Raw genomic sequence first — 7,172 nt, forward strand, 5'->3', positions numbered from 1 at the left:
AAAAGACCTTCAGCTGAGCTGTCACTTATTGCAGATGGGTTTCAGGCTGGATATGTGTGGCACAGGCAGCAGAGGGAGCAGACAGGAAGAGTTTCCGTTCCCAGGTAGGAGTCCAGCCAGCTGCATCTTTGCTGGCTTTCTCCTGTTGGTAGAAATGTGATTTAATCCTTGCCTCATGCAAAGGGATGCTCTACTCCTTAGCGTGCTTATGTGCAAGGGGCTGGAGAACTGCAACCTCCTGTGTGAGAAAGTCAGACAACACCTTTCCTGATGTAATATAAGCCATGTCTTTTACAGCTTGCTCTTTGAGAGAGGCAATATTTCTCTGAGATTTTGGGTGCTTGCAGTTGTTTCTGGGAATGGCAGAGCCAGAAGAGGACAGTTGAGTGATCTTGTGTCCAGCCCCTGAGGCAGGTGTCTTGGAAATGCTTGTTCAGCCAGGCTTGGGCTGGATTCCTAGTGGGAGATTGCCCTGCGTAAGCAGCCTCCAGGCTCTGAGGCTGTGGTTTCTCGGGCAATGAGGACAGTGCGCAAAGCTCTGCCTGCCTCTGCTTTGCCCAGCACACTTGCTCTTAATCCTGGGAGCAGGGAATAACCTATGCTGAGGGGAGCGTCTCCAGCATTTAATCTACTTACTCCAGCCTATCCCCATGTACTAAGGCTGCCCAGAGAAGCTGTGGCTGCCCCATCCCAGGCAGTGTTCAAGGCCAGGTTGGACACAGGGGCTTGAAGTAGCCTGGTCTAGTGGAAGGCGTCCCTGCCTGTGGGAGGGGGTTGGTACTGGATGAGCTTTAAGGTCCTTTCAAAACCAAACCAGTCCGTGATTCTATGACTTAAATTCACACTGTAAACCACTGAGGGAAATCCTGTGACTACCACTGCAGCACAGCCAGCTGCTGCAGGAGGACCTGGCTGCATGGAGCTGGTTTCAGCATGTCATTTTATTTCTATTGCTTGCATTGGGCCATCTATTCCTGCAGCCCTTCATCCAGACAAAATACCTCTCTAGTGCTCATGCACTGGCCCAGGGGGAGAAAGAAAAGCCCAGTGCAGCAATGTCCCAGGCAGGGCTTGCTGCAGCCAAATCTGCCGCAGCAGCAGGTCCATCTGTGCTTGGTGTGAAAGCAGGAGGCAGAGGTGGCGTGCTGCCTCTCTTCTTATCAGGTGTGAAGTGACAGCACCTGCCCCTCATGGCTCTGCTTTGGAGTAATGTCAGGCTTTTATTGGAAGCATCTAAGGTGCACATGTGATCCTTGGTGGAACACAGCTGGATTTAGACCCAGATGTGAAGACCATCATGAGCAGTATGTGTTACAGTTTCCCCTGTTAAAAATAACTGCTTTTTCAGTCCAGAATAATGTCGCTTTTTATTTTCCACTAAGGCTGAAGGAGCCCTGCTTTGCCTCATGAACATCAGCTGGCTTTAGGCACAGCCCATCCCTCCTTTCCTGCTCTCCCAAGTCAAAGCGAGAGGGGCTGAATTTCTTCTCTCCCTCTGCTGCAGGTCAGGGTATTGGCATCTGCCCTTCTCTCTCATCTGTGGTGGAACGAATTAACAGACAATAAAACAAGACAAATCTGCTAGATGTGTAAATCTGAATTCAGGCACTGCAGTCTGAGATTGACTGGAAGCTCTGCTGCTTCTGACATCCAAAATGAATTTGTCACCCTGCTGTGCAGCACTCTGCTCGCTTGCAGCCCTTGGCCATGTGAAATGACACACTGTTGATTTATGGGCCATAAGATATGATTTTTTTGTGTGTGGCAGGAACTGTTCTTTTATGCATTACTACTGGGTGGCTGCAGTGTGTGCAGAGGTTTCAGAGGGTCCCTGATTTACTTGGAGGCTGGGAGATATCCTAGGAGCTGCAGGGGAGGAACGGTGTTTGAACGTCAGCTGATTTATTTTGTTTGAGACATTTACTGAGCCCTGATTGAACTCATTCTCTCAATGCTTCAAATTGATCTGATCATTTTTTCCCTGGGTTTTGAAGCAGGGAAAACCTTGTCTGCCTGCAGAGCACTGTCCCTGGACATGGATCATCAAGCTAGGGAAGAAGATATGGATGCTAGAGAGGAGTTTGGTTTCCTTTCCCACAACCAGTAGAGAGCTGGGAAAGGAATGTGGATGCTGGTGCTTGCAGCCTGTTGGGCTTCTGTACCCAGTCTACTGCTGCTCATGAATGTCTGCCCATTGGTAGAGGCTGGGGCATGACAATAACCTCATGAATTTATTGTCACACCAAGGGAGATCTCCAGAGGCTTAGATGTCCTCGTGGGCCCCAGCAGATTTAGAAGGACACCCCTCCTTTTGTTCCCTGCTGATTTCTTCCTCTCACCCTCCTTCTCCATTGCATCTGCGTGCTGGGGAGGAGCCTCAGGCACATCTAAAGGTTCATTTAAAGTACTAGATGGTAGAGCAGTAATGGGCCACAAGTGAGCAAAGGGGGTTTTCATGGACAGATCATAAAGAAATGTTTATAGGAGGGGATGAGATCAGAGACCAAGAAGGATGTTTCAGCCTTTGCTGCAATTACTTTGTGTTGCAGCAGCAGTGGAAAGGGCAGGAGGAAAAAAGCTTCCCTCTTCCTATAGATGCTTTTAAGTGCCATTGATGACTTTGGCAGGATGAAATTACCCATGTCCAGAGGTGGGTAAACTCTGCACAACTCTCTTTTCTCCATCTCCTCAGAGCAATTTGCACCACTGTGCTTGTTCTAACCAGACAGCAGATGAAAATTACAACTGGCCTTGCATTAAGCTTTGTGCTTTAGTGAACTGGCCAGCCACATGGCTACGTACTGCAGCATCGCTGTGGTATGAGGCACTCTCCACCAGACTGAAAATCTCCTGGTCATGACCTTTACATGAAAGGTACATATATGATGTCCTGAGCAATCCTATGCAGTAAAGAGAATGCGGATGCTCCAGCAAGGCCACGACCCCACGGGTGGGCAGGAATAAGCTCTCCACAGGCAGGCAAGGCTCATAGTGAGTTGCCTCTGCTTTTATTGCAGAAAACTGGAATGAAACCAAAGCCCAAGAGAAATGGTTTCAGCTTATTGCTGCTGTTCAAAAATGCAGGTAGTCGTGGGACTGGGTGGGTGGTGAAAATGATTATGGTTTGGAAGGGCCCCTGGATGAAAAGCTTAGGGATTGGTGCAGCTTAGTTTAAAGAGGAAAGAAATAAAAGACTGTGGTAATGGTATATCTCCTAACTGGCTTGCCTCATTGTACAGGAATGAGGGGACGCTCCCTGAAAGCAATCTGAAAGGCAAACTTTAAACTCATAAAGGAAATACTATTTTTTAATCATGTGAAATGGGGCAGTGGAGTTCACTGGCAGCAGATACAGCTGCGAGCAAGTTCTGCAGTGCCCAAGTGGGAGTTAGGTACAGGAGCAACTGAGGACAACCCACAGTTAAGTGAAAATACATGGTGAAGGGGTTGAAAATTTCCTGCTTTGGGCCATAACTAGCGGGAGTGGGGAAGGGGTTTCTTTGCACACTCGAGTAGACCACATGGGGCTGATGTTCTGGCACCTACATCTGGGACTGAGCAGCGTAGGGTCATGCCAGCCAAGGATGAGGACCTTTGCTTAGTGTCCCAGCCAAAAATTTTTTGCAAGTGCTTTTTGCAAGGGCTGGCATGCTGCTCTATGGTGGAAACAGCTCCTTGTTCCCTGTAAGCACCGGCACATGCTTCTAGGGCTTTTCTGCCAGCAGAGAAAAGTGGAAACGTGGCTTTATACTGTGGTTTGAATGGCACTAGGTTGGTGAGGCTGTAATATAACCACAAACCGAGCACAATTCCTCCTGGAGAAAGTCTTTTTTGCCCATCCAAGCAAGGATGGAAAAATGCAGTAAATATGGCTAAGATATTACTTGGGAATGCCAGGAAAACCCCATCTCCTGGAAAGCTCAGGCTGCTTTTGAGCAGTGATTTCCCACTGGTCTTCCCCCAGGGTAGCCATTTGAGAGCTAGTGATGTTGGTTTGAAGTCCAAACACTTAGACATCCCACTTAGACTGCAGGATGGCCATCCCAGATGTAGGGATGGCCATTTGAGTGACCCCAAATCCCTCAACTCCAGTCACAGCTGGGCTGCTGCAGAAGGTCTAGGTTTGGCCACACAACCTGGCGTAGAGCAAGGCAGCAACTGGGCATTGCAGGGCAGGAGCAAGCATGGGGAGGGCAGGCTTGGAGAGCCTGTGGCTTTGCATCTGAGCAACTTTTGGGCTGAAAGCTTTAAATTAAGCCATCCTGTGATGTAAGTTTGAGGACTGACAGTGACAACGTGGGGAGGCTGAAGCAGTTTCCAGTTAGGCTGTGATGGAGGTGTGGTGGATGTGTTAATTATAGATACATCTGTGTCAGTTCAAATTAACCAGGCAGAGCTCCATTCTAAAAAGATGGCGTTTTGCTTCTAGACTGGTTTAAAAACTTGTTCTCCTATTGCTTACATCTTCAGAGGCAGCAGCTCAGGCTCCTGCCCACCCTGTGGATATCACATGAGAGTTTGATTTCTTCATTTGAGCTGCTGCCACATACACAGTCATTACCTGCAGATGTGTGTGTGCAAGCACAGGCTCTGCGGGGATGGAGCGGAGAAGCCTGCTTTGTGGTGGTGAGGAGCGCTGTCTAAATATCGAGATTTCCTGGAAGGAGGCAGCACATACTGTGAATTGGGTCTGTTCCCAGAGCATCTTAACTTGCAAGTGATTAGCTGTTAATTATTATGCTATAAATTACTTAATAAATGAGTATTCTTCACAGCACCTATTGTACCACATGACACATGCTAAGCTGTGTGAAATACACATAATTACTGTTGCAGAAATGTAATTATAGCTCTTTTCCCCAAAAATTCTTGTGCAGCCACCAGCCGCAGCATTGGCGCTTGGTCCAGGGCGATGCGCAGCCAGTACCATTTTGTACCACCAGCCACCTTGTCCCCACCTCAAGCTTGCTTTTGGCTTTCCAGGGAATGCTGGGATTCATAGAATCATAGAATGGTTTGGTTTAGAAAGGACCTTAATATTACCTATTTCCAACCCCCCCGCCATGGGTAGGGACACCTCACACCAGACCACATCGCCCAAATTCAACCAGATTCAACCTACAGAAGGTGAAAAAGCTGTGCCCAGCTGCCCATTGCCTATGTTTCAGCCTCAGCAGCAGGCTTCAAAGCACCCTGAGGATAACATCAAGCTCTCTGTAGTTAGCTTTAAAAAAAAATTACTAAAAAAATTTCCACTAAACATACTGGGTTTATCCCAGATTTGCTTATAAACGTTTTTGCATTGTAAGGCTTTAACAGTTAAAACTCCAAGAAGAGCACATTCTGCTGCTCGGGTACTTCAGTTCAAAATGTTTTTCCAGTGACTTAACTTTGTTTATGGCCCTGAAGAGGGAGTGGTGGAGTCTCTTAACTGAGATCATCAAAATATTTGTGCTGGTATGTGCCTTTTAGACCTGCCCTTAAAATTATTCAGCTTAGCTGTGGCTTGACTTGTTTTGAGCATTTGAGCTTTAATTTCTGTCCCCCTGCAGTTCTGTAGGTCTGACTTGTGATAATTGGCCATGGGACTGTGTAATTGTGGGTTTGGGTGTTTTCAGCTGTTTTTTGGGGACATGCAGTGGTCTGGGTTTGCTCAGAGGTGGAAGGGGAAATAGTGATGGAAGAGTGCAGCAGAAAAACATCTGCACGTGGCTGGATAAGTGCAATAGTTTAAACTTATTTAAGAGGCTTTCTAACATACTGCGGCAAAGTGCCTCTCTTAAGGGTGGGTTGCACATGTGAAAGATGCTGCAGTAAAGATGTGCTTGATAATGCTAACTGTAATAGGATTTTGGTCTTAGCTTCAACAGTTAAGCTGCGTGGTCACAGTGACAGTGGGCAATTTTATTCTAGGATTTCCATGTTCCTGTGTATGACCCTCAGACCTTGTCATGCTCTCCACCTTTCCCCTCTGGAAACAGATCATGGAAAAGACCTGACAGGGTTTCAAAGGTACAACCTGGGAGCTTTTAAAGTGACGAGATTCTAGGGGTATTTTTAAGGGGATGATGGGCATTTTCTAGAAATTAAATCTCTTAAAGCAGACGGCTGAATCACAGAATCACAGAATAGTTAGGGTTGGAAAGGACCTTAAGATCATCTAGTTCCAAGTCAGTATATCCTGGAGAAGGAGCCATGTGCTGCATGTCAGCTGAGGGCTGTCCTCTCGCTGCACACCAGAAACTTCCAAAGCACTTTTCGTTGCACTGCTTCAAAATCTGGGTGTGTTTGCTCTTTATTTCTCCCAGGCATAGAAAAGGAGGAAAATAATCCCTTTTCTATTACAACTGGTGGTGCTACACCCGCCCACACTGCCTCTCTCTGTGCCCATGCTGGTTACAGAGCATCTACTGCATTTCCCCATTGACAGCTCTGGCTGCTTTTATTTTCTTTTCCATGTTAAGGAGAATGAAGGCACCTGAGATAGAGGGTTTAGATGATGTGGGAAGGTTTCAGCAGTGAATAAAGCTCAACCCACTGGAACTCTGGGCTTGTCTCCTGCTGTAGCTTCATCATAGGTTGGAAAAGAGCAGGAAGCTATCAACAAGGATAATAAGCACTAGATAATTACAATGGGGATTTCTTACATTGCTAGCAAGAGAAAAAACTGCCCTGCCCTTTTGCTGGCTGAAAACAGCATAGAAGATATTTCCAATATTTCCCTCCCCCCCCAAAAGATTCCAGACAACAGCATCCACATAAGTTCATGCAGCTGACATTGAAGCCAGTGACTCCATTTATTTCAGTTTCCAAATCACGCTGGTGCAGCAGCAGACAAACAAGACCATTGCTCTGAACACAGCCCTGAAGGGCACCGTTCACATGTCTACCACAACAAAACCACACAGAAGTGAGGGCAGGAACAAGCTGTATGTTAGAAAGCCTACAGGGTATTAATGACATATAGTAAATGGGTAGTAAACAACAGGGCTGTCACTGCAAGGCTGCTGCACTGAGCTAGCTTTATGTGCCTGTTCTGCATACAAAAAGCACCAGAATTTATGTAGGGCTGAATCACATGTGCCTCAAAAAGAGCCTAATTCCCATAAAGGTATGGGAAAAGCTGTGTTCTGAATATCCTTCATAAGGGATGGTGGTCTGATGGCCACATG

Source organism: Nestor notabilis, unplaced genomic scaffold (genome assembly GCF_000696875.1).
Source record: "Nestor notabilis isolate BGI_N333 unplaced genomic scaffold, ASM69687v1 scaffold14985, whole genome shotgun sequence".
Lineage (NCBI taxonomy): Eukaryota > Metazoa > Chordata > Aves > Psittaciformes > Psittacidae > Nestor > Nestor notabilis.